Raw genomic sequence first — 10,142 nt, 5'->3', positions numbered from 1 at the left:
GACCTTTAATCAAATCGAAAAAGAGGAATACATTGAGATAATAGGAATTAAAGAAAAGGCTTCATCGCTAAATGGCAAGAAGCAAATCAAAGAAGCAATACCTAGTAATTATATTGGAAGATAAGTAATTATATTGAAATATAGTAAACAAAATAATCAAGAAGAAAAACAAAATAATCAAAAAAAACACCGCCCAGTTGGGAAGATAAGTAGACAAAATAATCAAGAAGCAATACAAAGATGATATGCCAAAGACAGAAACAAATCAAACTAGTAATTATATTGGAATCAAACACAAAGTTTAGAGAAGAAAACACTTAAACATCACCACACACACAGAGCAACAAATCAAAGTGGAATTAGGGAGGAAAACAATTCAGTTAAATTTATTAAAGAATCTAATAGAGAGAAACAAATCAAAGTAAATAGTGTATGGAAATCAAACATAATGGGTTGAAAATCTGAATCACTGACTTCGTTTTACAATTTTTTTTTTATTATATAAAAACATTTAACATATTTATTTTTATTTTTAATAAAAATGAAAATATACAAAAAAAAAAAAAAGGTATAAAATTAAATTAGTAAATTTGCATCTAAAAGGATGAGAAAAATGAATCTCAAATTAAAAATTTATGATAAATTACACTAACCCCCTATTAAAATTAATAGAAAATATCACAAGGGTTTGGCATAAATACATTGAACTTCCTTAAATTTTAATTTACAAAACACTTGAAAGAAAATCAAACACAACTTAGATGATGATGATGATGATGATGATAATAACAATATTAAAACAAATACCCAAGAACCCATCAACCTTCACAACCAAGCAAAGATTTCAAGAGCTACAACTATGATCAGAGATATTGGATGCCTTCGCAAATGACACCAAACTAGGAAGAAAATAGACAACATGCAAAAAAGAAGCTTTTGCTTCACAAATTCAAATTTAAAAAATAAATAAATTACATTTAGTTGCCATTTAGTACAATAAATAGCGCAAAGGATGTTCTCATTTCTATATTTGATGATACCCTTCATATATCCAGCTGGTCAAGGTTGATCGTGCTTGCAGAGCTCTGTATAAGTTCCTTCCTATAATCCACCTAAAACAGAAAGAATAAGAGGAATTGATTATCTTCATGGACAAGGATACTAGATTATATAGTCAAAAAAATTTAAAAACCACCACAAACCACCCTTTTTTTCTTTTCTATTGCGATTTCTGGATTATTAAATGATTGTTTTTTAACTTTCCATATAAGGAGTGATACTAGAAACGACACTTGTAATGTTAATGAACACAGAGAATTGTAGCTAGCAACAAGATAGATTTCTCTAGGCAATTGAGAAGCCTAATCATCTACAATCTAAGAAGCATGGACACTTTGGAGAAGGTAACGTGTTGTGTCCAATACCAATACGACATAACACTCGTTAGACACATCTCAATACTAATACACACATAAAACATATTACAAATTTGAATAAAATAACTTGAAATCTAAATAATAAAACAAAAACAATGTAAATTTATAATTATTGTGCTCCTTTAAACTTTAAAATTTATTGTATTTTACTTAAATATTTATATATATGACTTCTTCTTCTTCTTTTTTTGGCATCGGAGTGTCCAGATCAAAGCTCGACTAATCCCTAGGGGTGCACAAGCCCTGGCAAGGAGTTTTCCACAAGTGCACCACGGTTAATTCAAGGGTTTTTCCCAGTCCGGTGGCCCCAAAGAATTGTTAGCACCTAAAAGGTTTCAATCCCTAAACGTTCGAGGGAGCACACTCCCAAGACTTGAGACCTTACCACCAGACCAACCCCTTGGGGTTATATATATGTGGCATATAATAATTATTTATCCCTATATGACATATTTTGCATCTGTCATGTCCTATATTTTTTAAAAAAAATCGTGTCGGCATATCTATGTTGTGTCCATGTCCATGCTTCTTAGCCTGCAAACTATATTATATGGCAAGAAAAGTAGTCATACAATTTCCCACTAACAAAAGACCCAAGTGTCTCCCTCTCCATAAATGTGGATATATATAATTGTCACGAGTATTAGATGCAAGACCCGCAACATAAGCTACATGCTTGATTTGCATGCCCGGGAACCCATAAGAGAGGAGAAAACAACATTCGCTTCTGCTGCATCCTCTACCATTAATTGCCTTAGCAGTCTTTTCTCTGGATCCAACGTTGTTTCCCATAATTGTAAAGGCATCATCTCCCCCAAACCTGTGTTCCATTCAATTGCGGTGAATGTCACATTTCATTAAAAAAAAATTACATTCGCTAAGAAAGGGATCAAAATAGAAAGGATTTGCAGAGCCCTCAGTCACCAAAAATATCATTTTTTTTTTTTTTTTTTTGGTCATACCTTTGAACCTCTTAATGTTGTAAGATGCATTTGAAGGGAAGGAACTCTGTAACTGTTTTAGTTCTGTATCATCATAGCAATAATATGCTTGCTTTTCCCTCTCAACCTGATTATTTTGACAATAGAGAACAAACTTTTGTGAAGTTACTAGAATATCTTTTCAATTGGACCCATCAAATTCGAAAGCACACCTTGTATAAGGGCGGCACGCCAACATAAATGCAACCTTCATCAAATAAAGCTCTCTGCAAGGAACAAAAACTAAATAAGCCAAACTGCTTTCGAATTTTTTAGGCATTTCAAGAAAAAAAATTGTTCTTTCTTCTCTTTTTCAGACCAACAAAATTTAATAGATGATTATCTCAACTATCTACCTGATATCTAAAGAAAAATGTCAATAGCAAAGTTTGGATGTGAGCATCATCCACATCAGCATCTGTCAAGATTATAATTTTATGATAGCGGAGAGCTTCCTTTTTAAAATCCTCTCCCTAAAACCAGTAAATTTCAGTCAACAAAATAGGTGAAGCATCTGAAAAGAAAGGAACTAAGATTTTGAAGATTATAATTAAATAACCTTTACTCCAAGTCCCAAACCAAGAATAAGATTTGGATCTCTTCATTCCTATACATTGCTGCTTCATCCTTTCTTTCAATGTTCAAAATTTTAACCCTCAAGGGAAGAACAGCCTGCATCAGGCCACAAATAGGTATGTTTTAGTAGTCAGTACTGTTATAGATTTCCTGAAGAATAATGCATTTAGAAGCTATGATGATTGTGGAATAAGTACAAAGTAGGACATGTCCTGCACAAGTTAAACTAAAGTTCCCTCACTTAAATTATGATCTTTTTCATTCAAAACCTCAAGTTTACAAGAAGCATGAAGCATATTCCGTAACACAAAACATTATCAATCATTGGCACATATTCCACACAATTAATATGGCACACGAGAGAGAGAGAGAGAGAGAGGTCAAAAAATTTCATAGACACTCCTCGGACATGCAGGGACACATGACACATTGGGACACGTGTGGACACGCCACATGGCATGTTTAATTTTTAATATTTTTCTTTGGACATGTCGGAGACACCCCCGGACATGTTTGTAATACTAACTAACTAGGACACCTCTTACCTCTCTTCAACCTGAGTACCAAATAGTAACTAGCTATTATTAGCAATTGGCAATCCTAAATAGCATAAAGTTGAGAAGAGTCATGCTACTCGGGGCAAAGGAATAATTCATAACCATATTTCTACACTTTTCTCAACATTGAAAAGAATCCAAAGGAATCGGTATCATATAATAAACTTATGCAGTTCAACCCCAGAAACTAACAATAATTTACCAAAAGGATTTTGAATAATATATTCTTAGGGAAGAGCAGCCCAATCAATCATATAATTGAATTGTGAAAGTCATGATTCACGCATTTTAATTATGGTACCTTTAGAGCATTAAGGGACTTGGAAAGGATTGAATCGAGTACGTCTGGATGCAACTCCAAGTATTCAGTGAGATACTCTTGAACAGATTGATCAAGCACTTTCCGCACCTCTGGATTTCCCAACCTTGTCTTTCAAGGATAGGCAGAATAAGCAGTAATATAAGATATTCCAAACGAACGAAAATGGAAATTGATGATCTCAAACTTCAAAATGTGCATTGATTATCATAAAACTTCAGGTTGTCGAAAGCATTATTTATGACTGAAAGCATCAGTGACCACAAATGTAAAGACGAAATCAGTAATACCTTTGTTTGACCTTCAATTTTCAAACTCTGGATTTGCAACTTTGACAGAGATTACACATGTTAATCCCTCCCTCACGTGCTCACCACTTAAACTAATATCCTTCTCCTGGATTGAATCAAACAAGATTTTAATATTCAAAACAAATAGTCCAGAACCAACGCACCTTCAAAATTTTTGATTTCTTCCCGAGGTTGTTGAGAGTTCTTGTTAATGATGCCTTCATACCATCTATGCGAGTACCGCCATCAATTGTACGAATGCTATTAGCGTATCCCAGCATTGTATCTGAATATGCATCAAAGCACCTACAATAAAGATTGAGAAGAGAACTAAATTAGCTGTAGGCTACACAATTGGCAGCTTTGCACATAATACTGGTTTATCATACTAAAGTTTGAAACAAGAAATCAAATGCTTTTGGCATTTGAGAAAACTATATACTGTTCTCTCCCAACTTGTAAGAAATCCTAGCTTATGCAAATGCATCAAGAAGCATTTAACAAGATAGTGAATGAGTGACACGTGGACTGAATCTATTGAAGTGGTCTCTGTATTTTCTTGTGGACTGACCAAAATAAATAAATTTGAGAGAAGAAATTGTCAAGAGATTCATGAAAGGAAAAAAAATGCAACAAGAAGAAAGAAAGAAATAATTGCTCACCACTGAAGAGCCACATCAATTCTGATTCCATCTACTTCTTTTCTAAAACCCACAATATCATGAAGTGGTTTCTGGATCAAAGAACTATCAGTCACTTTACAGTCAAGAGTCAAGCATAATGCAAATGTCAAACCAAGGGTTGCTGCTTATGACAATTATCAGTTAACTGAATGATGGTAAAAATCCTTTTACCAAATAATCCCAGCCAGCTTTCACATATCAAGAGATAAATAAGCATCAAAATGTCACATGATTATTAGCAGTAGTGTAATCAGCATTTGGGAATGACAAGACTTTCAGGTAGAAAAGGTGGATTATCAAGGCTTCAAATAAAAATATATCCGGTTGATGCGCTCAAGTCATAATAGTCATTAAATTTATCACCTATTCCAATTTTCAGTTTTTATTTGACTTTTACAATTAGAAATTTAGTTCATCTAAAACTGGGAGAAGGTTATACGTTCTCTTTCAAATAAGTTGGGAATAATAACCCTACATAAATGGTTAGACAATTAATTTTTGATGATTTAATATCACACTATGACAATGACGATCTGCAAGCAACCACATAATTAGTCGTCCTTTGGTACTTCAGTTTGGATACAAAATGGTGTAAAACTTGATGGAAGAATAGGGAAATGGAAGAATAAAAAATTAGGACTCAACGAGCATAGCAAAGGAGAAGTATTGGAAAAACAAGTACATAAAAGCTAGCTCACTTTGTCGGTATTTGGCCACTTCACATACTCAACCAATCCCCCAGCATAGTAGTATTCACTACACTGGTTCTTCTCTGGATCTGTATCATCTTTCTTAAGAGCAATAGTAATCAGCATATAGTGAGACAAGGGCAGTGTATAGTTAAATAAAAAGAAATAGAAGTCACAAAGACTGATGGCACATCAAGAAAATGAAATTAATAATTAACCATTAAAATATTAATACTAAATAGCAAAGGATCCATTTCTGAAATATCTGAAATGTTGGGGCAGTCAGCAGGAAACTGAATGACCAACAAGAAATCACTGTTGACCGACTAGCCATTGAGCCTTGATAGTCCCACAACATGCTAGGTAACATTCCATAGTTTGACACGTACAATCTTCTAGCATCATCATATGGAAACAGGTATACTGCAAGTACGACATTCATTCACAAAACGAATATCTCTCAGCAGCAAAGGAAGCTGCAAACAGAAATCAGCTTTGACCAATATTTGGAAAAGATGCAGCAAGTTACTAGATTAAAAAATTAAAAAATTAAAAAAAAATCTACATTTGAAAAATAAATGAGAAGTTTAAGAAAAAAAAATTAGAATAACAACTCAGAAGGTTTAAAGATGTCACAGAACAATAAGCAGATGGTAATGACTGTACCTCAGGCTTTAAAAAAGCCAGCTCCCTAATCCGTCCAGCTATAGTGCTGTAATCAAACTGAATTGCAGTAGTGAATACTGCAGAAAAGTTCATAGTTAGACAAAGACTATGAAAACCCCTAAATGCAATTATTCCTACAAATTGAATCAATAGAATAGTCAAAAGCTTGCCGGGTTTTGAGAGTCAAGATTAACTTGTTTTGTCAGGGCAAAACTTAATGTGTGTCCCTTGGCGGTCTTTTGGTTCATCAGGAAGCTCATGACACATTAAAGTTGAAACAGGCTTTCCATCACGCCAAACAGTAACTTCTAATGCCTGCAAACCAATACATGTCAGAAACAAATGATTCGATCCTAAGACGATTGGTGCTCACAAACTGTAAAATGTATATATAAACAAGAAAAAAGAGACAAAAAATATGAAAGAACTGAGTGCGCACCAGCAAGCAAAATGTAGAATATAGCACTTAGTGTTGATGTGATGGCCAAGGGAGACACAATTAACACAGCCCACCCTGGGCCAGAGTAGTTACACTATTATGAAGAGTGAGTTGGAGCATAACCTGTGGTCCAGGGAATTTGGGGATTATTGTGCAAGCTTAAAAGAGATATCATTCATTTTGTAAACAAGTAAAGTGAATGACACCAGAATAAAGGAGTCTCAATACTTCTATGACCCAGGAACCAGCAAACTGAAAGTCACAGAACAGGGAAGTAAGACTAAGGGTCATTCTGAGTTGAATTTCAAGCATTAGCTAGGCCTGAAAAATGGTATCATCTACAACTGCAAATGAAACACAGATACACCATCCCTCCTAATCACAAAACAATCCACTAAAACAACCTCTTTAGTCCTACCCATCAATCTGCCTATAACATCAACCACTAAGGTAAACAGTAAGGGTGACAAAGGGTAACCCTTTCTCAGCATAGATGTATAAAGCTCATTTCATCATTACTTGAAACTTGAAATGAAGGCCATCATTTTAAATGTTTCCACCCTAGTGCAGGGATCCATAAATGGAGACCCCAAGTTAATTGACACCAAAATATATATATATATATTATATCATCAAAATTATAGTAACCTAAAGCCTACTCCACTGCCAAAAGGAACTCAAAAGGCCCACTGAAACCAACAACATTAAAACAAAAGAGAAAACCATGAATATATTTACATATCTCAACCAGCTTGAAGGGAATGGCCAAATAAAGTTATAAGAAAAGAAAGTAGCACCTCAGATAATGCATTAACAACAGATAAGCCTACACCATGTAGTCCCCCTGAGACACTATAACCACTACTTGAGCCACCAAATTTCCTACCAGCATGTAAAACCTGCACAATTTAATCGGCATACATTATTCACACAATCTTTATACAATTAGAAAGATCGTCTCCATCAGCCATGTCAAAAAACATATTTGTTACATTTCAAATCCAACATGTGTACATACATAAAAAGCATATATATCTGCAATCTTTTCTTATACATAGCACGTAGGTGAAGATTGATGTGTCCACACAGTATTGCATCTTATTTTAAGGATTTCCTAGAGCCGCATGCCAGTAAGGAATTGAACAGCTGCTCTATTAATTAAAACACACTGTTTTTAAATGTTCTTTGCAAATCTCCCCATCAAGAAAACAGAAGTCCATTACAGTGCAGACTAATAATACTATTTTAGGTTAGGAACTTAGGACAGAACAACTGTATATCTAAATGACCTCAAAAGTAATAGCAACTAGATGGTTGTTTTGCTTCACAAATTGTGTGCTCTTCAGGAAACAATATTACATGCTCAAAATTTTGTGCAAACATATAGTAAAAAGAATCAAAGTGGCCCCTTGAGAAATATTCCAGGTGAAATTCCATCTTGATCCTATAGCCGTGCAGTCTACTTAGAGCGTTAAAATGGAATTGGTAAATTATGCAACAATGCCACCAAAGAAGATTTTTTCGTCACTGGATGCAAGTCGATTGGAATCTGCGATACACAAGTGAAACATGAAAGCAAGTGAAAAGTTGCAATAGCACATGAATGTTAGCTTAAAAGAAATGACTCCAAGCAAAATCTAACAACATAAAGTAATTGCAAAGTAGTATTTTGATATAAAAGTAAATAGAAATCACATAACCAGTTCATTTCAAAATCGTAAGAAGTATCAGCTATAAACTGGTGAAATCAAAAATACCATAAAAGTAAAAAAACAAAATATATATATAGAAAAGGCAGCAACCACCCCTATAAGACATCTATGGTTATTATCTGTTATAGTTTTGTGTTTTGTTTAATTCTTTGAAGGGTATTTATGTGCTTGTGGCAACTCTATGTAATACAAATACATGTATCCCAAGGGAGAGAACTCTAAATTTTTGGTCTCTCTCTATTCAATGAAACCGATGAACCACGCAAGCTGATTAGATGCATGGAGGCAGAGAGCTCATTAACCGCATATGGGCTCTTTTCTTCTTCTTAGTGTACATTTAACTTGGTATCATAGTGTCATTCTCGTATATTCTCGTATTGTGGACTGAAAGGATTATGGTATTCTTCATTTACGAATCGATTGATATGTAAAAATATATATATATATATATATCAATAATAAATAAATAAATACAGCAGCATGATTGACTTGAAGAGTAGTGTTCACCGATAAATTTTTCAAAATTTTCTACGTTCATTTGATATATTTTTTCTATTTCTTTGATGTTCGAAAAAATATAGCCTATTTTTCTAAGATCTTCGATCAACCTTAGTTTTGATCAAATGAATGCTTGTGAAGACTCTTCTATGGTTGTTGACCATGCCGTTGGGAACGTTACCCAACCTTATTTTTCAGTTGCAGAAGGTTTTTCAGGCTCCAAGGAGGTCCAGCTAGGGTGTTTTGAATACAATGAGTTTTTTCCTCTAGTTTTCTACAGTTGTTGGTTTATCTGAGTTGGTTTTGACACTATTTAAGTTTTCTTATGGTTGAGTTTTGTCAGCTTTGTGAGCATTCCTTGAGATTTTCTGGGTTTGTGAGACATATTGAGGAAAATGGTAGCATATTGAAGACGGTCAAGTAAAATGATAACACAACAATGTGCAAAGAGCAAAATTGAGAACCAACCAAACTAATAATTAACCAACCAAACCAAACTAACTCCTACCTTCAAGTTATAGGTATAATTTGGGTGGACTAAAGTAATAAAAAAATTTAAATTTAATATTTGTATAGTGTCTGAATGCTTATTATTACAACCCTAAGTATTTATAATTTTTGTTGGGGGGTTTTTGGTGAAAAGGCCTTTATAGTAAATTTTTGTCGCCAACACTCAACAAACAATACAGATTTTGCTTCAAGGACGCTTGCTTGCACTATGAATCATCAATTATCTCTAAGGAGCTATACTTTTGAGATAAACATGAATAATAAATAAGATGACAGTGGAAGCTCATAGAAAGTGCACTCATGTTTGCACTCTTGCACGCATTCTCAAAATTAGAAAAAGAATAAAAGAGTCTTGGACTTGTCGTGCAGATATAATCTGATACATATTAAAATTTTAGACTTCTAACAACGATATAAATTGATTATCTCGAATATTAATACATATATTTCGATACCCGTTGCTTAAAAACCATGAGGCAGACTCTCATTTGGCCATTTTCATTTCTTCATGGTTCTCATTGGTTTTCTATCCTTCCTAATCCAATTCATTGTTAGGAGTTGAACTTGTTATGGGTATCTCAAGTTTAATCCGACAATCTTAAAAATTCAACAAAATTATCACTTTGCTAATAAACGTCCAAATCGCTGCATAAACTTCCTAATAATCACCATTCCATAACGAAGTGTACTTTGCTTGGACAGTACTCCCAACTTTGTATTTTTTAGAATTCTTTTCTTGCAAAACTTAATATCACCTTTATTCTCCACCTTTTTATAAACAGAATTG

General features: G+C 33.9%; 1 long non-coding RNA gene and 1 pseudogene across 2 annotated transcripts; both read right to left on the bottom strand.

Moving 5' to 3' along the window:
- Positions 1-2,018: 2,018 nt before the first annotated feature.
- Positions 2,019-5,656, bottom strand: LOC114258944 (DNA gyrase subunit B, chloroplastic/mitochondrial-like; annotated as a pseudogene). The gene is made up of 9 exons (XR_014341428.1): positions 5,602-5,656; positions 4,821-4,962; positions 4,159-4,464; positions 3,851-3,979; positions 2,976-3,088; positions 2,773-2,889; positions 2,590-2,643; positions 2,399-2,504; positions 2,019-2,256 (listed from the first exon to the last, which is right to left on the bottom strand). The product of XR_014341428.1 is annotated as a DNA gyrase subunit B, chloroplastic/mitochondrial-like (transcript).
- A 226-nt stretch (positions 5,657-5,882) lies between these two features.
- LOC145800997 (uncharacterized) lies at positions 5,883-6,887 on the bottom strand. The gene is made up of 4 exons (XR_014341746.1): positions 6,636-6,887; positions 6,391-6,511; positions 6,197-6,273; positions 5,883-6,006 (listed from the first exon to the last, which is right to left on the bottom strand). It is a non-coding gene; the product is annotated as an uncharacterized LOC145800997 (long non-coding RNA).
- Positions 6,888-10,142: the final 3,255 nt, after the last annotated feature.

The sequence above is a fragment of the Camellia sinensis genome, chromosome 10, assembly GCF_055761805.1.
Source record: "Camellia sinensis isolate YWXY chromosome 10, ASM5576180v1, whole genome shotgun sequence".
NCBI classification, from domain to species: Eukaryota; Viridiplantae; Streptophyta; class Magnoliopsida; order Ericales; family Theaceae; genus Camellia; species Camellia sinensis.
The sequence above is the reverse complement of the archived record's forward strand: the minus strand, read 5'-3'. Positions and strand labels throughout refer to the sequence as shown.